This window comes from Bacillus rossius, chromosome 15 (genome assembly GCF_032445375.1).
Source record: "Bacillus rossius redtenbacheri isolate Brsri chromosome 15, Brsri_v3, whole genome shotgun sequence".
NCBI lineage: Eukaryota > Metazoa > Arthropoda > Insecta > Phasmatodea > Bacillidae > Bacillus > Bacillus rossius.
Window position 1 is genome coordinate 46,741,387 of NC_086342.1, and position 26,237 is coordinate 46,767,623.

A 26,237-nucleotide genomic window follows, 5' to 3' on the forward strand; every position below is an offset into this window, starting at 1 on the left:
GCTACTTAAGTGAATATTGTTAATAATGTGTAAAAAAGGGGAGGGGGGAAATAAATTATTATAAGAGACCTGTAAAATTCGCGGATTCATTTCGCGAATGGATAGAGTCCAAATACTTTTGACATTATTTTGCTTCAGTGATTGGGCCACAGTTTATCTGAAGGACTCTGGGCCAATGAAAAATCTTTAACAGAAGAATTAGCGAATCACGATAATTCCAGGTGTTACGAGTCGGTAACCAATCAGCAGATGTAATTTGCACGAGTGCATAGAGGATCATGGAGTCTATCCTTTAGGGATTTGAAATCGCGAATTTGGGGCGACTGAATTGTTGCCCATTGGAAGGGCAGCCCTTCAGGATTTTTCTGACAGTGGTTTATTTGTACAGAGACTGGAAGGGCAGCCCATCCAATTTCTGAAAACACGCTCCTTTAATAGTTTAAATAATCCTGAAAACTTGCCCTTTGGATGGGCAGCCCATCAGGATTTTTCTAACAGTAGTGTTTTTGAAAGGTTGTCTGAATTGTTGCCCCTTGGATGGGCAGCCCTTCAGGATTTTTCTGACAGTGGTTAATTTGTAAAGTGACCTAACCTAACCTAACCTTACCTAATCTAACCTAACCTAACCTAACCTAAACTAACCACTGTCAGAAAAATCCTGAAGGGCTGCCCATCCAAGGGGCAACAATTCAGACAACCTTTCAAAAACACTACTGTAAGAAAAATCTTGATGGGCTGCCCTTCCAAGGGGCAAGCTTTCAGGATTATTTAAACACTTAAGGAAACGTGTTTTCAGAAATTGGATGGGCTGCCCTTCCAGTCGCTGTACAAACAAACCATTGCCAGAAAAATCCTGAAGGGCAGCCCATACAAGGGGCACCAATTCAGCTCCCCCGCGAATTTTACAGGTCTCTAATTATTATTAGTATTATCTAATGTAGTAAATCAAGCACGGGGTTTCCTCGTACGGCTTCCAGGTAGCGCCTACCTGTCCGTAGCGGGAAGGGACTCGTGTCTGGCGCAGTTCGGGGAAGCTCTCACTGTGTGTGTGTGTGTGATGCACTGGCCTAGTGCAGCGAGCCAATCAGAGCGTGCCCCGCCTCACCGCCTGGCTGGTTGAGGCAGGTCGCGTCCACACACACAACCCAGGCGGGCGGAGTATGCTTGAGGAATGCCAACGTCAAAAAATTAAGTTTTCAAAACGAGGTTAAAAAATCTATTTTTCTCAAACATAATAATATTAATCAAAAAGAATATTTACGAACATACATATGGAGTGGCAAAATATACTTTGGAATAATTGTTGCCAGTGTTAAAATATTTTGGTAGCAATAAAATAAGCATAACTGCAAAGCGAAACCTTTTTTGTACTTTGCTCGTTCATTTTTTTTTTTGCAATAGATCCGAGGTTATACCAACTCGGAGTAAAAAACCAAGCCCACCCCGTCAGGGGCGTATGTGTGATGGTGAGGCGGTGTGGTAAGAGCGGTATATCGCCTTTAAGCGCAACACTGTGGAATGGCGCGCAGTCCTCCCGTTGTGCATAGGAAAACTATGTCCATTCGATATATGGCGGAGAAATTAAGAGAAAGGTGTCGTGCAAGGGCCCTTAAGTGCTTTCAAGAATCTGTACGGGTTGTTTTCTGCCAAAATATTACTCTCTGAAAACAAGGCCTTTTAGCCATTTTAACTCTTCTTAAAAATACAGTTTAAAAAACTTAATCCCGAAACAAAACTGCTTATATATGCTCAGGGAGTTCTGAAATGGCTATCGCGAACAGACCCCGCTCGGATGTGTCGCAAGCGCGGCTCCAGAGGAAGGGCGCAGGGGGCGATAGCCCCTTCCGGACCCAAATTATACTTCTTATTTATTTGTAGGGAATATTAATGTTAACTTAAATATTTTCGTTAATGTGCTAAACTCTTCTTTCAATCAAAATTTGTACGAAAATGCTAAATGTCAGTATTTGAGACCATATATTTTGTGAATATCCCAAGGGCAATGTCATGATTATTAACTGCATCCTCCTGTGTGTGAGAGCCCTGCCCAAGAGGTCTTCCTGGAGCCGCCGTTGACGTGTCGAGCCGTTGCGAAGAGTTGTGCGCGCCTTGCTCGTGTCCTGGGGGGCGCTCGTGGGGGGGGGGGGGGGCACCTCGGGGGCACTGCTGCCCCACTTGGGACGACTTCTCGCACTGCCCCACCGCTGGGGGGTTCGACTGCCGAGCCCCGGCGTCTCGGTCCCAAAGGGCCCCATAGTGAATGGATCAGGTCTATGGTAATGGAAGGACTGAGTATGGCGCTGTGGTGTTGCGTGCACCCGGGCTTAAAGAAAGAGCTGTAAACTGCTCGACTAGGTGTGATACATTCTCCTAGTCCAGTGGTCGGGGGAGGTACCGAGGCAACACCGAGGCCCTCCAGCGCACGCACCGTGGTTGTCATTTCTAGCCAGGGCTTCCTGCGGTCGCCGCCGGATGAGTTCAGGAACTTCCGGGCCTTAATCGGCTGTAAACCTGCCGAGCCGAGGTACGGCAGGTCAGAGGGTAGTCCGAGGAGTCGAGGACATCCAGTGGAGTAACTCTGAAGAGTGGCAGTCGGTTAGCAGCTGGCGAACAGTCTGCCGAATCAACGCCAAGTTGGTAGTAGTAGTAGTACGGGAAGAATCCATGAAAGATTGAATGGTGTCCCGCTGAGGTTTCCTCTAAAGCTCTGGATTCTGATTAGTTAGGACTCGTACTTAGTAGTGGTGCTCCGATCGCTTGGAGCAGGCTCCAAGGGTTACCTAGCCTGATGTGGAGTCGACGTGGTGAGCGATGACACAGCTCCGGTACTAGCCTGGATAGCTAATAGATGTTGGATAGGCCTCCACCGGACCACGGGTTCACTGGGTCCCAGTGTGATGTAGGCGCCAGCAGTACTGATAAAGTCTTAGGGATCAGGACACAGCCAACTGTCTGGTCAGCAGAGTGAGGTGGTGACTATACTGGGTAGCCCTCATGGCTGAAGCTCTAACACCTTCCCGATCAAACAAGATGGAGTTATCCCTGGTTCCCATTCCACCCTACAAGGGCGCACACATGGGAGGGAAAAGTGGCCGGCCATAGACTGGAATAAAACTGCCCTACCGCAATGGCCTTCCTCCCGTTACACCGCAAACCCCCCCCCCCCCCGCTTCTTCTCACACACTCTCTCTCTCTCTGCCTAGCAGCAGTTGCGGCCCAGGGATACCAACTTTGGAACTGCTGCGTTTGTGTAGCTTGTTGTGAACACCATTTCCAAACATTCTTTTATTTTTGGACATAATACATTTATAGTCGGATCATTAATAAGCAAGCCACGTAATTACATAAACATATTTTTTTTTATGTCATCAGAGGCAGTTTAAGTCTCTGGCGGTGTTTCTGAAAGGCGCCGTGTGATTGGCCGTCGGTCTGGAGGCGCGGCACTTCAAACTTTAAAAAAATTACGTTGTTTGAATATTTGAGGCGTGCGGCCCATTTCATGATGGGATTGAGAACACCGACAGGAAGGTGTCGTTCAGTCCATCCCAGATGGGGAGCCTGTCTCACCTGACAACGAGGCAATTAATGACCTCATATACTACATAACATGTTTTAATAAGTTTATGTAGTACATATGTGTGACTTGTACCTACATGAAAAGGTTTGATGCATACTACAACAGCAGGCTATTTATTGTTATAAATAGAATGGTCTAGATCTTCGGCTGAAAAGGTAGGCCAAATTATACAACCATTAAAACGAAGTTTAGCGACGCACGTGAAATTGTAAATCGAAAAAATAATTAATTAACTAATTAATTGTAAAACGTAACAACTCACCGTCCGTAAACAAACAAGACAAATCACAACGATTACAAGTATGAATAGTCATAAGTCTAATTAAATAAGCAGCAAGAGAAGTACAGTAAAGATGATCGGAAGATAAGCAAGTGCATAGATACACATACATGTACTTATAATATCCTGAGAAGGATATTTAAATTGTTTACCAACCAGAAATGGTATAATGTTGTGAAATATTACTACAGTAGAACTTGGATAATTCGAACCTCAAGGGACCAGTCAAAAACTTCGAATTATCCAAAAATTCGAATTAAGGAAGTTCGTAATATAAATAGGGCCAAAACAATAAAAAATCATATTTTCTATTAAAACTCTTTATTGGTTGACATTTTTTGAATAAATACATCGATTAATGCCTAAACGATACATACGTATTAAAATGACCTTAAAACTATTGAACTGAAACATAAAAACAACCTATTGTTTTTGAAAAAAAGATGATATTTTGGCCTGTTTTCTCGAATTAAGGCTCTCGGCCATTACAAAAGATTCTAACTTATTCAAAGAGATGAAGTATGAATCACTTACATTAATTCGGCTCTCAAAAAAACGTCTAAGTTCTTTTATGTGATTCATGGCGTCAGCTGCACTCGGCACCGGTTCTTCTTCTACTCCAGCGATCTCTTCTTCCGAATCTTCCCCGTCATCGTCTTGCTTCTCACTGCCGAGCACCTCTGCGATGATTTCGGTGTCAGCGACGTCACCGCACACCGCAACATCTTCATCGACATTGAGAAAGTCTTCGTACGAGATGGTCGGGTCGGCTCCCACATTCTCCCAGCCGTCGACTGCTGCTGTAATGGCTTCCGCTTCAGTGGCTTCCACAGTTTCGTCCTCGGTTTTAACAAAACCTGCCTTTTTAAAACAGTTTTTGATTGTTTCTGGCTTTACTCTGTCCCACGCTTGCTTACACATTCTGGAAGCTTGCAGAATATCGAGCTTTATTTTCAGGGCGTTTCCATCTCCGGACAGTATGTTATCTACCAGCAAGGTTCTGTAGAAATGTTTCAAATTTTTTATAATCCCTTGGTCCATTGGCTGGACAACAGATGTCATATTGGCTGGGAAAAAACCACTTTAACACATTTCAACACTGGTATGGTGTTATGCGCAGTACAGTTGTCGATGAAGAGGACCACCTGACGCTTTTCTTTAATAAACTTCTTGTCCAACTTTATTAGCCACTTTGAAAACAGGTCGCCTGTCATCCAAGCGTTTGAGCTGTTAACGTAATCCACCGGTTTCGACTTGACATTCTTAAAACAACGGGGATTAGCCGATTTTCCAATCATCAACAAGGGCAGCTTTTCTGAGCCGTCCATGTTTGCTCCGACTAAAAGCGTCACTCTTTCTTTGCTTAGTTTTCCACCATGACATTTTTCGCTTTTAAATGCCAATGTTTTGTCCGGTGTGCATTTAAAAAAAAGGCCAGTATCATCAACATTGAAAATATTGTTTGGGTCTCTATCTTGGATCATCTCTTCTAAATCTCGCTTCCACTGGCCGGCTTCTTGCTGGTTCACTGCCCCACTTTCGCCACAGACTGCTTTGAACGTAATTTTATTACGTTCTTTGAAACCATCCAGCCATCCAGTGCTAGCTTTGAAATTTTGTTTGCCCAATTCTTTAGCGAATTGCTCGGCCTTTACCCTTATTAGGGGACCACTCAACGGAATTTTTTTGTCTCTGGCTTGCTTGAACCACTTAAGAACACAATTGTCGACGTCTGGGTTATCTGGTTCTCGTAGTCGTTTTCGGTCTTTATCAAATTCCTCTGCACTGCTGAGAATTTTATCTCTATTCTTCAAGAAAGTGGATAGAGTGTTGGGTGGAATCCCAAAGTCCTTCGCGATTTCCAATTTATTTTTCACGCCTTTGTCCACTTCCCTAATCGCCGCTACTTTTTCAGTTAGAGTCAAAGTTTTATAAGCACGGGATTTTGTAGACGAGGTCGACGCCATGGTTGCTACTCTCACAGTTCACTCACTAAACGTCACTGTACGTAAAAACTACACGTAATCACACATCAAAAGACAATTTTAAATAAGCTACAGTACATTGTATGTTACAAAACAGACGATGCACAGTTGTACAGTAAGGAGTGGAGAGGGGTGAGTGTGGGGAGGGGTGACCTTGTAGACATTACTGCTGCGTGTTGTTGCTACGCGCAGGCGGTCGGCACTCGGCACAAGTGTGCGGGAGGGGAAGGGTGATTCATCACACTACAAGCTACCGCGCATTTGGTCAAACGCTTAACTTTTGCCGAGTATTGTTTGTAAAACGTATTTCCCGATAAATTTACAATTTTTTGAGCCGTAGTTTATAATTTATTCACTAAATTAGACGCACCAAAAATTCGAATTATCCAAAATAAAATTCGAATTATCCACGATTTTTAGCATTGTTTAGATACAAAATGCTAGGGACCAAGAGGAAAATTCGAATTAAAGAAGATTTCGAATTAAAGAAGTTCGAATTATCCAGGTTCCACTGTATTATAGATACATAGTGTTAAAAATTAAGTTTTGTCAAAACATTTATAAGACTTTTATAGCGCTTAGTACTATAATTATTCATTACGAGAACAATCCAAGTGTGTGGGTCATGAAGGGATTTATTGCTTGGACACGGCAGACTGAGAGCGACCTCGTCAAAACCAGATAGAAAGATAATGAAAAAGTATTCGAAGAATACTGAACAATAATATGGAATACCTCAAATACACCCTAGCATACCATGTATACATATGGTTTACATATAAGCTGGCCAATTAAAACATCCACAGCAAAATGTCTTTGCCATGGCATTCTATGGTTCGGCACACTCTGCAATCCGGCACCAATGGAGCCGTTCGCGCTGGGAACACAACATAACTTAGAAAGTCATAACTTAGAAAACTTGGAAAAATCCACGTAACTTAGAAAGATCAGAACTTATAAACACACAACTTAGAAACACACAAGGTAGAACCACACAACGTAGAACCACACAACTTAGAAACGTCATAACGTAGAAACTCATAACTTAGAACTATCACAACTTAGAAACACACAACTTAGAACATTCAAAACATATAAACACGTAACTTAGAAATACGCAACGCAGAATCACACAACTTAGTAACGTCATAACGTAGAAAGTCACAACTTAGAACTATCACAACTTAGAAACACACGACTTAGAACTGTCGTAACTTAGAAACACGCAACTTATAAACACGCAACGCAGAACCACACAACTTAGAAACTTCATAACGTAGACAGTCATAACTTAGAACTGTCATAACTTAGAACTGTCATAACTTAGAACTGTCATAACTTAGAAAATTCTAAGTTATGTGTTTCTAAGTTGTGTGTTTCTAAGTTATGACTGCACCCCGTTCGCGGTCAGATGTTTTAAGGTAGATCCCGACTGTTAACCTTGGTTGTCGGCTCCGAATGTATCGTTGCTGTCATTTTTTATATCAGTGTAGTATTTCCTGTATTCTGGCAGGTTACGTTTCATAGTTAACAGATAAATTTTCATAATTATTTTTGAAGTGAAAACTTCTTTAGGCGTGTTCAGCGATTTTTGGGTAGAGGCCAAACTTATGGGTTCGCGTCACCGACATGCTAGTGACGTGTTGCGCCAGACTGGCGAATCGCAGCAGCCTGTGTACATGTATACGCATATATACACTAATACATTGTATATACTCGACTGTATCATGTGCGTGTTGGACTCTTTTTTGGTTGGGTAAAATCTTGTGAGTTCGCATCACCGACATGCTGTAGCAGCAGTAAGTGAAGTTAATTTGACCACGTGAGTACATGACCTAGGTCTGACATCACTGGTAAGTCATAGCTAGGTAATGAATTTTTACGTAATTTTGACATACCACTGACATCTGTTGTGACTAAAATTGATGTAAGGATAAATTATATCATGCTTACATCGTACTGATATAATACCAAAATCATTTTCTTACTTACATTTGACGTATAAATGATGTCATATTACACATTTAAAAACAAAGTTTTAAGTTTTCACTTCTGTTGACAGTCCCCATGAAGACCATCATTCACATATATTTTCTTATGATAGAGCAGCTCATTAGTACGATTGGTTTTAACTACCATTCTACTGAAAAATACTTCTTCTTTAGGATTTCTGGTAATACTATATTGAAGATCGATAATCCAGCCAAATCGCTAGTCTGGCAACGGCGTGAACTGAACAATCAGGATTAAAGACCTTTTACTGTATTGCCAAACAGCGTCTACATTTTGTGTAGCACAGTCTGTTTCATGTATGTAACTTGTCTCGTGGTTTATATAACCCTCTGTCATCGTTGTTCTGTCAACAGGTGATTGTCAGTGTTCGTAAATAAGCAGCATGCGTTCCTTTGTGAGTGACGGTTGGGAAATGTATGCTCCCGGTACTACCGGTACTACTATCGCGAACTGTCCAATTGGATACGGAATATATTACCCAGACTTCACTCCGCTTGGCGCTACTGGCGAGCCCATGGCACAATTCCTGACAAGTAGAGACCGGAAAAATTCGCGGATTCAAATTCAAATAGTTATACCTTAGTGCTGCCTCTGCTATTGGCTCACAACTCACCTGGATTACTCTGGGCCAATGAGAAACACTCCACCGTAGCAGTATCGAATCACAGGCCGCTACGTTGGGACACCTTCACAAGACAGCAGCCAATGAGAGGGTGACATTTGACTTAGTGTACGTAGGACTATAAAGTTCATCCTAGAGGTCATGAAACCCGCGAATTTTTCCGGTCCCTACTGACAAAGCATGTACACCACGAGACCTGTTGGCGCTGCGATGACAGCACAGCTGGCAGAACTGTCATCCTCTGTAATCTTTCCGCCAGTCCAGAGGAGACACCGCGCTGGAAGCACCAGCGAGCGTCGCGCTTATCATCCCGCCTCACCGACACATACACACACACCTGACGAGGCGGGCCCCTTAAGCAAGCCCCGACTAGCATATGGGCCAACCGGGGGCATTTGCCCAGAGCGCCAGTATTTGAGGGGCGAAAAACATAGAAAGACAAAAAATTATGAGGGACGGGAAAAATTAGTTTTTAACCTACGTTCATGATTTGATTTCCAAAAATATATGTCAAGGGAAAAAGTTTGTTTATACAAACTATTACAGTGCGCTTTAAAATATTAGGCCTTGAACCAAATACTTTAGAAATAGATTTAAAACGTGTGTAACAATGTACAGTAGACATAAACTCATATTTTGGTAAGTCATAACAACCGTATTTAAACTGCAACAACAATTTATTTAATTTTAAAAAAGGAAAAAAAAAAGGACAAACAGGCTTTGTCTTTGGAAAAACCTTAGTTTTTAAAGTTGCGTCATGTTTGTTTTAAAACTGATAATGTATAAGCTTGAATTTCCATAATTTTACGATGTATTGGGGGAACTAGTAAAGGAAAAAAGGGGCGGGGGTAGTTATCTGCCCTTAGGGTTGGCAGCTTGGAGTCAAGGCCTGCCCTTTAGCCTGTGCTTCAAGCAAGGCGTCTTATGACAGGCTTCACGTCGCCCGCTGAAAGCTTATCAAACAGTTGGCTGCACTGCAGGAAAATGCAATAGCCGAGAGAGCTCCGCCCCACTTCCCAACCCTAAAAATGGCTGGTTTATCGGCCCATTAATGCATTTCTGTTTTTAAGTCCTACTGCTAGGCGCGATAGCAAAAAAAAAAAAAAAAACACACGCAGAAAAAAAAACTGCGGCGCGCAACCAAGTTAACAGATTTTTCCTTCTCAGATAAGAAAACCACGCTACTGTTTCATTTTCGACAAGGAAAATTGGTTCTCCTGAATTAAAGACTTCGACTTTGCATCGACAAAATTCGGGACTTGATTTTCACGGCGCGCGATTATGCGCGGAAATGCTGAATGCATCGAGGACTGCATGGCTTAAGGGGGTGCCTCCCATTTCAGGTCATGATTTTATATTTATATTAATCACTGATCAACTTTTAGACTTTGAAAATTGTTTAACTTTCACGAAATGAAAAATATATACAGCGCATACTTTTTGCATAATTAGCTGCCAAAGTTACATCTTTAACGTTTTTGGGTTGTACAAATAAGGAGAATTTAATTTATTGCAGAACTGAAACTTTTTAGGTTTAACTACAATGCCACTGGCTACTTCATGATATGGTTTGCATTCTGTCATAAAAACTCATTTCATTTTTTTTGGCTGTCAAAATCGTAACAAATTTGAGAATTTTGAAATGCCAGGTAAAATTATTTATTATTTTCTGAAAGAAATTCAAACCATTTCTTAATGTAGGCAGTGGCATTTCAGTTAAACCTAAAAAAATTTAGTTCTGCAATACATTAAATTGTCCTTATTTGTACAACCCAAAAACGTTAAAAATGTTATTTCGGCAGCTAATTATGCAAAAAGTATGCTTTGTATATATTTTTAAATTTCGTGAAAGTTAAACAATTGAAAAAGTCTTCAAGGTTATCTGTAATTACTGTAAATATAAAATCTTGACCTGAAATGGGAGGCACCCCCTTAATGGGTTTGGACCCTGGACACGGATCGATAATGCTCACAACGCCCTATCAGCCTGGCCTTCTCGGAACATAGGCTAAACTACGAAATCATCTAATAACTTCTGAAAAGTAGCCTACATATGTAAAGTATGTTACAGTACGTTTTTTATGACAGCATTACAAAATTGGAACTGAATGAATACCAGCCTTTCTTGCTCGAAACGTACGTGCTACCGTCTGAAGTACGCATCACTGTACAGCGCCAAGATAAAGATATGAAACACTGGGGAATTACCCAGGATGTGGTGAAGATTGTGAAACTACAGCCCCGGTCAAATGAATGAAGATTACGCCAATGCCAATAAGGTGAAGGATATAAAGACAAGGAAACACGAGAATGGTTAGAAGAAAAAACAAGTAATACAAAAGTGGCCTAAAACAGGGTGGGGGGGGGGGAGAGAGAGAGAGATAGAGAGAGAGAAAGAGAAGGAATTTATCTTGACTTAGGTTAAAAAATAATTTTTTTTTTTCACTTTTTAATCGACACAGGTCTTGGGCATTTAACTTTGAGAGGTTCAATTAACCAGTTTCATTATTAATTATGAAATTTACTTGGACAAGTTTTCCTCGAAATCTAAGTAAAGAACTTTACATGAAGTTTCGTTTTACTGATCCATAGGACATAACTTTTTATCACATTTTCTGCAAGCGGAAGACATTAAAATTTAGTGAGGTCATAAAGGCTATTGTGTTTTATGAAAGGAGCCATCACATGAAATTTAAACCTAATGATCAAGTGAACTTCTTTGATAGTGGTATCTCATATCTATACACGCTTACAGATCTTTTGGTGTTTTGTGTACACAAACTTAAAACATTTGGCATGTCCAACTATACCTCTAGATATCACGTGTCGCACTCAGACTTTGCCACTTAATTTTACGAACGTAAATAATTTGACTCTTTGTACGGCGTCGGACGTTACGTCGTGAAATTTGACGACCGTGAATTGCATGAACAACAAATATCGCGAGAGGCGTCTGTAAAGAAGATAACGATAGTCATTGTTGCTGGGCGCAACTGAATGCCCCAAACCATTAAAACAGGAATGGTTCAAGCTGAGTCTTTCAAGGCAGTGAACGTTGCAAAGAAGAGATAGTGGAACAACTCTAGATAACACTTATCCCCAGGTAACATGTTCGGTATCTTTAAGGAAGGTGTCTAACTGCTTGAGACCCACCATGTGGAAGGGTTGTACATGCTGAATATTATTAGCATCGATTTTTATAATATCACTTTTAAACTAAAATTAGCACTGTGCATTGTAAAAGAGATATTTATAAACAAATTATTTCTGCGTTAAAAAAAACTGTAAAAACGCATACCTACAATATTTAATTTTTCGTACTTTTCCACATATAGCCATGTTCGTCTCTTTGTAATGCACAGAGTGGTTTTCGTTTGAAAATGATATGGAATATAGCTAAGTCACACCAAATGCAGAGTTTCAAAATAAAACCCGTGATTTAAAAATAGCTAATGATATAAAAGTGGATTCTGTTGACGAACATAATTTAACAAAAAACTAGCGCTTCCTCACTAATTTTTTTTATTAATTTTTTGGAAATTTTGAGTGACTAAAGCGATTATTCTTAAAATAATTTTTAGGTGTGAACATTGCTGTACTGAAAATTTAAAGTGGCACAAAATCTAACAGCGCATAATTATATTTGTGTTTTAAACCATGATATATCACAGCCCCAACTTGATAATTATTTACCCTCACACAACTATAGGCCTTCCTACCCACAGATATAAGTGAACACCGATCCTATTGTTATTACATGCCATCAATAATATTTCACAATCTGACTACAATATGAACAATATTTTGAAAAATTAATAATTTTATAAAAATTTATTTTTTACTGATTTGTTATTTTTAATAAAATAAAGGATTAATTTAAAAAACGCTAAAAATTCGAAATTAAGTAAAAATCCAAAGAAAAATATTCATGCAATTTTTTTCAAGGGCAAGTTTGATAGTTACCTATTGATGCCGTGTTTATTTCATAATTAACTTTTACGTCCGATTACCTTTCTAAAAAATGACCAATGAATTTAAAAATGATGTAAGGAATAACAAACACAGTTCTAGTTGTATGGATGGACATATTAAATACCAAAGCGAAAAAAATTTCTGCGATTTTGCATTGTACCGTGACTTTAAAAGCAAGTACAACTTTAATAGTATACAAAAGTTTTAAATATTTACATTTTTTTTTATAAAAGCAACAGTTTTATATTTTACTATTTAATAACCCTTGGCTTAGCTTGCCTAGTCTCAGGGTATTGCTCCAATTTTACCATTGGAAGAAGAGTATATGTTTAATTACAAACATCTTTATTAAGTAAACCGACACAACAAATTTTCAGGTATTAAAAAGATTTGATTCACACGAAAACAGTTTAAGAATGATATTTTCTTAAGTGGTTTTGAGTAAATCTTTTTAATTTTTAGTGTATATTACGTATCTAATTTTATTTCCCGCGTTTGTGTGTTCGAAGAAATAATTTACCTTGATGAACTCACGCCTCATTTTCATTTCAAAGGATAACTAATTCAAAAAAAAAGTGAAACGCGAACCTATTTTGTTTTAGTCAAGTTCATACTTAAATTTTCATTTATTTTGATTATAGTTATGCTTAAAATAATTAAATAATCACACCATATTACAGATACCTACTTATTGTAAGTTTTTTGAAACAATTGTGACGTTGTTTGAAATGTATATTACATATAACTTATGTATCTTTGAACTTATTACTTGATTTTTAGTTATATTGAGTATTGCTCAAACAAAATTCCATACATTTTCACCCCCTCCTCTTTTCTCACAGGAATTCAGAACTTACGATTTAGTAGACATGACAACATCAGTTAATCAAATAAAACTATACTCATACCTTTATCTTTTACCGTGGATGTGAAATTTAAAATATTTTTTTTAACTTACATTTTTATTGAATTTAAATTTATCTGATACCGATTTGGTGTTTATTTTTCGTTTTAAAACCATTCTTACCCACTTTTTCAGGCCTTAGGGTTGATTTGCAAAATGTTAACACTGTGGTTTGTTATATTAGTATGTTTATTATTGGTAATCAATTTTTTTATTCTTAATTAGCTTCGGAAACATACGTATTTATCTTTAAAATAATTTACCACTCTTTTATCCCTTAGGGGGTGAAATTTGTAAAATTATAATATTTTGGTATGTAATTAACGTTGGTTATTATTGACACCCAATATACTTTCTAGTGCATGATTAGGTTCGGAGATATCTTAAAAACATTATTTCCCCTTTTCAACCCTTAGGTTTTGAATTTCACAAAATAGTAAAATTGTTATTTGTACCTTTCGTTTGTTTATTAATGGTACCCAGTACCTTTTCTTATGCTTGATTACATTCGGAGATACATTTATCTAACTTTAAAAAAATAATATTGACCCCTTTTTCAACCCTTCGGGGGTTGAATTTTGAAAAATGTTAATATGTTGGTTGGTTTTTTTAGTATGTTTATTATTGATCATCGATATATTTTATTGTGCTGGATCAGCTTCGGATATTTAATGCTTCGCCTTAAACAACATTTATTGTCAGCGCCAAAAAGGGACCAGCTCAAAAATGGCGAACTGCTGGAAACAGTGTTGATTTCATTTGCTGACGACAATGCCGTAGGTCAGTGCTACTTTCCAAGGCGTTAGAGGATGTGGAGCTTCTGAACGTCAAATGGTTCACTTGTCCTGACTTAAGGTGCGGCGGTGCATACGTCACAGGGTATCAAACTAAGGCTGTCGTAGATATGGGCGAGAAAATATTTGCTGAAGGTCAAGCATATGCGGCTGTAAGTCGTGTAAAAATACCTAAATAGACTGGTTTCGTGTGATTTAGAACCTAACAAACTGGTAAACAAACCAGATGACAAGAAGCTAGTTGAGATACAAAAATTAAGGCCCCCGGCTACCCGGGCACACACGCGGTGCGCAGAGCTTCAGGAAGAACAACACGATTTCAAAACCACTCAAGATATCCGAGTGGGGTCTGCTTACAAAAATCATTTAATAGTTCGCTGAGGGCCGGAAAGTACTTTTGATTTCGGATTAAGTTATTAAACTGTATGTTAAAATGGCTAAAACGCATGTTTTCAGAGTAATATTTAGGCGTAAAACAACTGGTACAGATTCTTGAAAGCACTTAAGGGATTTGCATTACACTTTTATCTTAATTTCTCGGCCATATAATGTTACAGTCACCACTCAAATTTGAAAGTTATCCTGTGACGACGAAAAGATTACGCTGTGCGAACGTCGTGCTTTTAGTGTCGCTACCTGTACTTTCAACCACGATTGCTTTAACCGCAAACGGTTTGCTCTCGGCCGTTGAGGAGTTATGTTTGGCTTGAAAGGTTTCATTGGATCTTGATCAAATTTAAATGGGACCACCTCGAAGGCGTACAATGCGTACCTATGCCTTATCCGCTCGCGTGAATTCCGCTTTCCAATTTTTTTAATTTTTTTTTGTTTTTGTTTCCAGCTATAGTATCTGTGGTCAATGAGTTGGCTTTCGGTTGTTTCGTAGTGGTCTCGTTCACTTAGTACTAAATGCGTCGTTTTGTTTATCCATGTCATAATGAAAAGTAGCAAAAAAAACCTAAATTAATGTACATATTTGAAGGAATAAAATTTAAAAAACAAAAACTTTATTTCTTTTAAAACTTTTAAACATTAAAAATAAAAATTCTTTAAACGTTTGCTGTTTTCTAATATGTTTTCAAATCTTACAATCGAACTTTATACTTCGTTTTAAATAGTAAAACTAATTAATTAAACCAGAGTTTTTCAAAAATATTTAATATAAAAAAAATATTTGGATACTATAGGAAATACTAATGCATTAAAATAGTATACTGACAATCAGATAACACTTATTATGTGTCCCATACATTAGCATATGTAGGGACCGGAAAAATTCCAGGATAGACTCCATGATCCTCTATGTACTTGTGCAGATTACACCTGCTGATTGGCTACTTACTCGTAACACGTGTTAACGGGGAAGCTTGTGATTCGATACTTCTTTTGTCGAACGTTTTTCATTGGTCCAGAGTCCTTCAGATAAACTGTGGCCCAATCACTGAAGCAGCAAGAAAGGCAAATGTATTTGGATTCTAGCCTATCGAGAAATGAACCCACGAATTTTTAAGGTCTCTACCTATATGTTACAATTTTTTTATGATGATGATGATGACGATGATGATGATGATGATGATGATGATGATGGAAAGAGGTGCCGCAGTGATAAGATAGTGGATTCTCATTCCAGATGTCTGTGTTCGGGCGTCAGTCCCGCTATCTTCCTGTGTTCCTTTATTCCTGTATCCCACCCGGGGAGTTACGGGGGGGGGGGGGGGAGGTGTATGGGCAACGTTGCTGTAGTGGTTGCCTCAGCCTCTGGTTGTATCTCCTCCTCAGGCACCTCCAAGTTGAGTTGAAGTTACACTTCTTTTTGATTTAAGTCACTGAACTACTTCGAAATTTACCGGAGCAAAAATTAATACTCGATACTAAATAATTACAGTTAATTATTCAACTGATTAAAATAATCCAAACAATTTTTGATAAGTAATGAAAATCAATTAATATACTGAATATTGATTCTAATTAAATTATTTTATCATAATAATGTCATATTTTATAATTTATAATGCAGACAAATTATACATATGGGAACATAACCTCACTTAAATAAATACACTTTAAAAAAAACTAGAAAAAGTTTATAAACACAACTAATATTCACAATTAATAAATGTTGTTTAATTGTATGTACCAGTATTTAATATCCATCTCCCTGTAACTCCAGGACAGAGGTCGGCATACTTTCGAGTGAGTTGAGATATTAAATAAACAGATCCTCCAATATATTTCTTTCAGGAAGCCACAAAATGTATTTTCTCTGTATCTACCTAGATTTTCAAGACGATAAAAAAACAAGATACAGTCAACAATATTTTATTCGAAAATTCAACATAAAGTCATACAAATAAAGGCGAATTAGGGGGAAATGCATTGTAGTCATTATTAGATAATACAAAACAACCTAAATTATTTCAATTAGTTAATTAATTACTAGAGTAAAAAGCATTTGTGTGAGGGCTGGAGGCGGGGAGATGGTAGGGCAGGTTGAGGACATGCGTTGTGATTGGGCCGTTTCATTTTGTTCTGTGTCAGCGCAGTGAGTTTCATAGGGGGACGCCCACAACGCCAAAATACACATACGCCGAAAAATGTATTTGCAGGACTGCCACAAAGGTTAGGTTAGGTTAGACTAGGTTAGGTTAGACTAAGTTAGGTTAGACTAGGTTAGGTTAGGCTAGGCTGGGATAGGCTAGGTTAAGTTAGGTTAGGTTATATTACGCTAGGTAAGGTTAGGTTAGGTAAGGTTAGGTTTGATGGTGGTATTTCGGCGTTAAGGTACATTTAATAAACACACACAAATTAATTCAGTTGTTATTTCGGCGTTGTGGTACACAGCAATTTTCTAGCTGTCGGCGTTGTGGTCAATTTTGACATTCGGCGTTATGGTATTTCGGAGTTGTGATAACGACCCGTTTCAGAGCCGTGCAATCCCTGCTCTAGGGAGGTCGTTTCGGCATTGTTCCGTAGAGCAGTCGCCTTCAGAGTGAACACGTTCAACATCCGTGCAGACGCCACTCACTCAGGGTCTCTCACGATCACTCCGGGATAGCGCTGCAGTCTCCCTGTGCTGTGAAGTTGTGCGCCGCGGTCTCTACCTCACTGTTGGTGAGACCTTAAACTAAACTAAAAAGGAGGGGTTGTCTGTAAAGTCGATTTACGGAAGATAATTTTACGTGATAACGTCATAAAACATTGCATACTTTTTTTTAATTTTCTAATATTTTTTACATTTTTTTTTTTTTTTTGCAATTTCAAATTTAAATAATTTGTTTAGATATAATCACGAACAATTGGTTAAAAAATCCCGTCTTAACCTGTTTGATATCATAGAAGATTTTTCTCGCACGATGGTTGGCAGGTTCTTGCACACTCGCCTCAGGCGGAACGTGACAATGAGTCATGCTTTTTCGTGCGTGCGGCCGGCGTTCATCGATTTATAAGACGTTATCACGTCAAAAATAAATCGTCTTCAATACAACAGTTCCGTCTAAATCGCTGCAGTATTTCTCCGATTATTTGGTAAATTACTCAAAAACGGACAACGTATTTTTATTTTTTTAAGTGAAACCCTTCTTTTTAGAAAAATTCTAAAATCACTGACCTTATTATTACTACCGTATAATCAACGTGTTTGTGACTCTTGATCTAACGTATTTCTAACAGGGAAGTAATTAGAAACGGAGGCATAACCACACAGTTCAAGGAATCTGGTGAGGAAATCTTATAATAGTCTACAAATGTAGTTGAAAATAAATTGGTTGTTTTTAAAGTCTGTTTACGGACGATAGTTTAACGTGACAACGTCATAACAAAACATTGATGAAATGATTGCATACATTTATGAATAAAGTTGAATCTTTTTATTGAATTATCACTATTTTGTATGGATACAAAGAAGGAGTGAAATGAAATCTACAATTTAATTGATAAATTTACTTTTATTTGCACTCATTAATTCAAATATGTTTATTACTTTAACGAAGAGATTATTTTAACTATAACTTCCATACATGTTTGCTATTTAACTTCTTCCAATCTGTGTTATTCTGTTAATGATAGGACGATGATAGGAAAAGTAGAAAACGAATGGGAGTGTTTCAAGTTTAATGTGCCTCGAAAAAGTCAAATCGATGGTTGTTCCAATCGAGTGGAAGAGAGATGCGGCGCGAGCGTACAGCGTAGCGGGACAATGTGCGTAACGGGACACTTTTTCGTGCGTGCAGCTGGCGTTCATCGATTTATTAGACGTCACGTCAAAAAACTGTCCACCGAAAATAAACAGTGCATTTAAGAGGTCTGGTACGACTGCCGCGTGTCCTGCTATAACTTACTTCTTTCGCACATAAAGAACGAGTTTTGCGCACTTGAAGTTGTCTTAGGAACACCTTGACGGGTGCTTGATGCAGTTGCGAACCTTGCAATCTTTTTAATTGTTAATGTCAGCCCGAGATAAGCCAATGCAACGATACCATCAAAATAAAAATACGATACGAATAGCGTGCAGCCTGTTTTTCGGGTTTGAGAGAGCCAGATAAAATTGTGTTACATTTATCTGTGTCGCCTACTGATAGTAGAGCCAAAAAAAATTTCTGCTGCACTTCGAGAGCACTTCAAAGAAATGTTAAAAAGTTTACGTCTCTCTTGATGGAGGCGAAGTTCGAGCCGATAACTGTTGTGGAGTTTTTTCCACTCTCCTTCCCATACGACTTGACACTACTTTGTCTCTTGGCACAAGTTTAGTTCTATGAACCATTTTTTTTAAATAACTATTTTTACTTTAGTTAATATCCCAATTTTATACTATAAACGTAGTTTAAATTTTAAAATTTAGAAAATAATAGGTAATGGCAAAGCAAATACCTTAAAATACGAATTTTAATTTCAAATAGCTTTATTAAAATGAGCGAAACGACATTATGTACTTACTAAACAAGAGTTTAAACAATCTTATTTCAATTGTTATGTATATAAACCATAACATAATTGTTTCGCATCAGAAAAAAAGGGGGTTGTCTGTAAAATCGGTTTACGGACGATAATTTTACGTAGTAAAGTCATAACAAAACATTGATGAAAAATTGCATGCTTTTTTAATTTTTAATTATTATTTACAGTTTTTTTGCAAATTTTATTTAAATAATTTGTTTCAATATAATCACGAAAAATTAGTTAAAAAGCCCTCCTTAACCTGATTGATATTATAGAATATTTTCTCGCACGGTGGTTGGCCGGTTCTTGCACACTCGGCTCAGACGGAACGTGACAGTTTTTTTCGTGCGTGCAGCCTGCGTTCATCGATTTATAAGACGTTTTCTCAAAAAAAAAATGTTTTTATTTTAAAACATGATACATTATTAATAGAGACCGAAAAAATTCGCGGATTCATTTCGCGATACGATAAAATTCAAATACATATACCTTTAATCTGCTTTTGTTATTGGTTCACTGTTCATCCAGACGACTCTGGTCCAATGGGAAACACTCGGTTCAAGAAGTATCGTATCACAGGCAGACCAGTTGAGACGACTCACAGGCCAGCAGCCAATGAAAAGGCGTTATTTTCTCGAGTAGGTATACTGAGTACCGTGTAGTCAATCCTGAAGGTCATCGAAAACGCGAATATTCCAATCCCTAATTATTAAGTTGGAAGGTGTGTGAATTGCCGTGAGCAGGTCACCTTGTAGCGCGCCATCTGCCGGCGATAACGCGAACTGCATCACGCGCCCGACGACCTTGGCGGGCGGGAGTTTCGTGTGTGTGCGTGGCCTGGCCCGGGTGTCTGGTTTCCCCACGCAGCGGGGCGGTGGTTGGTCGCTTCTTGTCCGCACGGCCCTCCAGCGCCTTGCGCACGCAGCGCTAGTCCACCCGCGCGACACGCGGCTAGGATTCGGGGGTTACCCCGGCCCTCCATCTCCTCCCTAATCCACATCCATCAAGTGTGCTTGCGTCAGAGACTCGCAGCTGCAGCGCAGTTGCATCCACGCCGACCTCTGAGTTCAAGAGTCGCTCTCAAACCACGTCTGTTAAGGGGCCCGCCTCGTCAGGGGTGTATGTGTGTTAGTGAGGCGGGATGATAAGCGCGACGCTCTGGTGCTTCTAGCAGGGTGTCTCAATTTTGGATCATGTTTTTAAACTGTATTTCTAGAAGAGTTAAAATGGCTGAAACGCATGTTTTGAGAGTAATTTTTATGTGTAAAACAAGTGGTACAGATTCTTGAAAGCACTTAAGGGACTTGCATCACACCTTTATCTTTATTTCCCCGTAATATAAAAATACGGTCACCGCTCAAATTTCACAGTTATCCATTGACGACGAGAAGGCTGCGCGCCAGTTCAGAGCCTTGCGCTTAGAGGCTATACCGCGCTGGAAGCACCAGCGAGCGTCGCACTTATCATCCCGCCTCACTAACACATACACCCCTGACGAGGCGGGCCCCTTAAGCCCCCCGCCTACCATCTGCGCAGAGCTTCAGGAGAAACAACGCGATTTCAAAACTACTCAAGCTATCCGAGTGGGGTCTGCTTGCGAAAAGCATTTAAGAGTTCGACTAGGGCCGAAAAGTAATTTTCATTTCGGATTAAGTTTTTAAAATGTATTTTTAACGAGTTTTCGGGCATAAAACAACCGGTACAGATTCTTGAAAGCACTTAAGGGACTTGAATGACACCTTTATCTTAAATTCACCATCATATAATGTAACAGTCGCCGCTCAAATTTCATAGCTTTCTTATGGACGACGAGAAGACTGCGCGCCAGGCCAGAGCCTTGCTCTTAGGGGCGATACCGCGCTAGAAACACCAGCGAGCGTTCTGCCTTAAACACTTGCATTAGATATTCACTTGGAGTAATATCGTGGGTGTAAAACGGCGCGCAATTCTTCGTAATTAAAAACACTTTACCGACTTTCACGTCCATGGTATTACACCAAGTAAATATGTAAGGGAGATTATGAGTTAAAATTTTAGAAATATCTTATTTAAAAAAACGCAATGACGAAAAAAAAAAATATATATATATATATAAACATGGTATGTGGGACCGAGACTTAAAGGTGAACACTTCTGACACTACATCAACCGATGTACAGCGTAGTAAGTAGTATCTCGTTGAACAGTTTACAACATTGAACTCACGCTGACATGCGCGCAGGAGTTTCCCTGTTATTTATTGCCTTCGTCCGTGCGATAAAAACATGGTTGTTCTCTGTCGAAGCCTAGAAGTTTCCTGTAGAGGCAGTTACATTTTCCCCGATGGCTGCATCCTTGCAGGATGGTTGTCGGCGACTGTTTCTTTGTACTGGGTTGCGGCTGATTGGTTACGTCGGTTCATGCACGTTCGGTTTTCGAATCGGGGCCCTTCACGGCGTATCAAGTACTCTACCGCTCAGGCGGGGAAGGTAACGCAAATGAACACGTAAAAAATAAAAAATTTGAAAGCAGTCATGAGGACTGCCGACAGAAGTGAAAACCTTTTTCGCAATTTTTACGAATAAAATATAATACGACAAATTTGTTTTATCACGTCAGTAAAATAACTCCTTAATTACTATTAAAATACGCATTGCATAGTAATTGTAGGTATCAAAAAAATAATGATGTTCTTAATTTTTAGGTTACCCTATATTGCTACAAAGACTCCATTTTCTTCGTTATTCAAACTATATATCTATATGAGATTATTAATATATTTTATACTCACTTTTTACTGCACAGTAATCGGATACTTAAGATTTAAGATAAAAATTGAACAAAACACAATTTGAACACTGTATAGGTAGGTACACACATTCTATTCACATATGCACAGCACTGATGCACAGGGACTGGAGACACGTACTGTCTGCGCGCGCACAACTGTGTTTATATATATACAGCTGACGTCACGTGACCATGTCGATGACGACTTACATGAATTTACTCCCTATCCAAACCTTCCTATAGAAGTTTTAACTTAAAAAAAAAGCTAGCAATCAATCCTGTTAACAGGATGAATATAAAGTTGTGTTCAGTAGGGTCGGCCGACACCTGCCATACCACGCCCACACAGGGGGGAAGAGAGACAGGATAGCCTACAAGCTACTTGTGCCATAAGTGAAATGATCTAAAAGGTGCGAAAATATCGCGCTGTTGCCACATGTCACACTGAAATGTTTGTTTTTTTGTAAATGGAACAGAAATATTCATGTAAACTATCAGATATTTGTAAATTTGTTCATTTACACGGGGGGGGGGAAATCTGTATCACTACATATTTATGTTCGCAGTAGTACTGGGTTCGGATTCATACCCGGGCTTTTATGCTTTGTGTTGTCCCAGTACCTCCAATACTTGTAAAATTTTCCTTGAATAGCTTTCCAGTATTAACTGCGCAGAATAATAAGCATAATAATACAAAACAAAGTCAATACGTTGAACACACTATTATCTTTCCCGTGGTTTGAAAACCAAATGCTTGAATGAAACATGAAATTAAGAATATAAAGCAATTTGCCAATATTTCGAAAGAAATACTCAGTTTTATCTCGAAAAAAAAAACCATACTTCATATATGCAAAAATAACCATAGCCATTGTGTAGGTACAAATTTACAACATATTTCTTTGCAGTATTACAAACTATTCATTGACAACTGGTTTGCAAAGGAATCTTTTGTAAAAGTAAAACATATTTTTTTCTGCGCACACGAAATCACTTCTGCTCGAGAGAAGGAACAGATTGGGCTGTCCGACATGAACACGTTTCTTTATCGATATTACTTTTATTTTATTTTATATTATTGTCTTGTTTTAATTGGCGAAGTTAGGCACACCCCATTGTCTTACACTACACTACACTACATACATCTTCACTAAGTAAGCACATGCCAGTTAAGTTTAATGAAAAAAAACTACAGCTATGAAGAACGAAAAATACTTACAAATAGAATAAAATAAAAACCAAATTAACAGTATCACAAGCAAACATAATATAACAACAAAAAAATCATCTAAGATAAACAATATTTACCTAGTCTATAAGATATGAAATATTGATTTTTTTTTAAATCTATCTAATGATATCTATACTTTTGACAGTTTTAAAAAAATTTGTGACCGAAATATTAAAAAAAAATTCTAAACGATGACATAAACAATTTTAAAAATACTAACAAGTACATTCCCTTATAATAATTCACACACATTCACGCATATTCAGTCACATGTTTTATAGTTTGGTTCGACAAGTCGAAGGCGATATCTCGTGTCTGACTATCTCTCGCAGGCCAAGGATCGATACCTGTTGGTCGATGTCGGGCAAGACGTTTCTAAGAGTATCAGCGCTGTTATCGACAAGGCCGATACATCCAACTGTCATCGACACGTGGTAGCAGTACGGGAAGAATCCATGGAAGAGTGAATGGTGTCCCGTTGAGGTTTTCTGCAAGGGAAGCCTAAGATGTACATCAAGCTATGTCCCTGCCCGAACACGCCCGAATATCCACCTTCGGCCAACCTCGGGTTTAATTTTATATATTTATATTTCTCTGTTTATTTTAATGTAGCTATACTAACCTAACTAACCGTCCACTTATGATATTTGAATTCATTTTTCCTGCGCAAAAATAAAACAAATCCCGAGGTTGGCCGAAGGTGAATATTCGGGCATGTTCGGGCAGGTACAGAACTTGATGTACATCTTAGGCTTCTCTTTCTGCAAAGCCCTGGATTCTGATCGGGTAGGACTCGTACTTGGTAGCGGTGCTCCGATCGCTTGGAGCAGGCTCCGAGGGTTCCCTAGCCTGATGCGGAGTCGACGACACAGCTCCGGTGCTAGCCTGGACAGCTAGGCCTCCACCGGACCACGGGTTCACTGGGTCCCAGTGTGATGTAGGCGCCAGCAGCGCTGATAAGGTCTGGCTCAGGACACAGCCAACTGTCTGGTCAGCTGAGCGAGGTGGTGTCTAAGCTGGGATGGGTAGCCTCAGTCTCTGGACATAGCCTGATCTCTAACACCTCTCCTGTCTCGCGTATACGGCGTATGGGGGCCCCCAGGCCGGTAGGGCTCACGCTAAGAGGTCTGGGTCAACAAACCAAAAGGGGGAGAAATCTCTTAAGGCCCCCGCCTACCCGGGCACACATACAGTGCGCAGAGCTTCAGGAAAAACAACGCGATTTCAAAACTTCTCAAGACATCCAAGAGGGATCTGCTTACGAACAGCATTTAAGAGTTCGCTGAGGGCCGAAAAGTATTTTTGATTTCGGATTAAGTTTTTAAACGGTATTTTCAGAACAGTTAAAATTGCTAAAACGCATGTTTTCAGAGTAATTTTTAGGCGTAAAACAACCGGTGCAGATTCTTGAAAGCACTTAAGGGACTTGCATTTCACCTTTATCTTCATTTCCCCGCCATATAATGTTACGGTCACCGCTCATATGCACTGGGAGAAGACTGCGCGCCAGTCCAGAGGAGACACCGCGCTAGAAGCACCATCATCCCGCCTCACTAACACACACCCCTGACGAGGCGGGCCTCTTAAGTACTGTACTGTACTGTACTGTACTGTCATCGACACGTGAGGAACGTCGACTTTCGACATCGAGCTCCAAGTGACGCATGCACATCTTGTGCTCCAACTCCACACCTCAACAACAATCGAGCCTGAAGTGACTCGTTTCTCTATTGTACTCACACTGTAAAAAAAAAAATTCTCGAATTTACACTTGCTAGTGTTTAGTAATCCTACATTTTTAGTCCGTGATTTTACAAAAAAAAATTGGTTGTCTGTAAAGTCGGTTTACGGACGATAGTTTAACGTGGCAACGTCATAACGAAACATTGATGAAATGATTGCATACTTTATGAATAAAATTGAATCATTTTAATTTTAATAATAAAAGAATAAATACTTGAAATTATACTAGTAATCAGACTTTTAAAATGCAAGAATAATTAACCTTTATTGCCGAAATTGTTGTTGTAATAAGCAATGAAAACCGCATTAACTTTTCACTTCACTTTATAAACAGTCGAGTGGAAGAGAGATAGATGCGGCGCAAGAGTACAATGAGCGTAACGGTACACAGCGTAACGGAACAATGAGCGTGACGGGACACCGCGTAACGGAACAATGTGCGTAACGGGACACAGCGTAACGGAACAATGTGCGTAACACTTTTTCGTGCGTGCAGCCGGCGTTCATCGATTTATTAGACGTTGTCACGTTAAAAAAATTAATAGTAGACAAAATTATTTTACGATGTACTGTTTTTGGTTAAAGTACGTGAATGTACATGTTAATTATAATGGCTAAGGTGTAAAATTGCACATTTCGTTGTCCGAGTGAAAAAAAAAAAAACACAAAAAAATGAGAAATAAATTAATTTACTTTTTTTCACTCAATTTTAGTTTATAAAAACACAGCATTATAAAATTCCGTAATATTTGTCAGAGTGAATTTACAACAACCAAATATCTGCAAAATTCTTGTGAAATATTGAAAAAAAATCTCATTAAATTTACATATGTTTACTTTATATGTAGGACTAGTTAAATAAAATTTTATGGTATTGTTAAACCCATTTAGTTTTTTAAAAAAAAATTGTTTTCACGATGGTCAAGATATCACTATGTTATAGCAATCGACAGGTCCATCATTTCACTAAGTTCAATAAAAGTGTTTGTTTAATCACTAAAAGGTGATCAAATAAAATATGCTATAGCTTTATTGCGCACAACACGGATCATTATCATAAAGCTACAAAATATACTCGTTTGGAAGAAGTTAAATTTTACACATTATTAGTTTGTGTAAGTTTACAAATTAGTTTACCTAAATTTAATTGGCATTGGTGTTAATTTACACAAAAATTTCATGTGTTAACTTACATACCAAATCTGTGATTGTGATTGTTTATTTACACGTTTGATAGTATTTTTACTTAAACAAATTTATGACAAATGAACATTGTATTTAACATAAAGTTGCTAATGGCCTACAGAGAAAAATAAGATTTTTTTAAATACCTTTAAATCTTTATAGCTTTAGCATTAGGTAGACTATAAAAAAGCCTTTTTATAATATGGCTATAATATATTATACTTCAG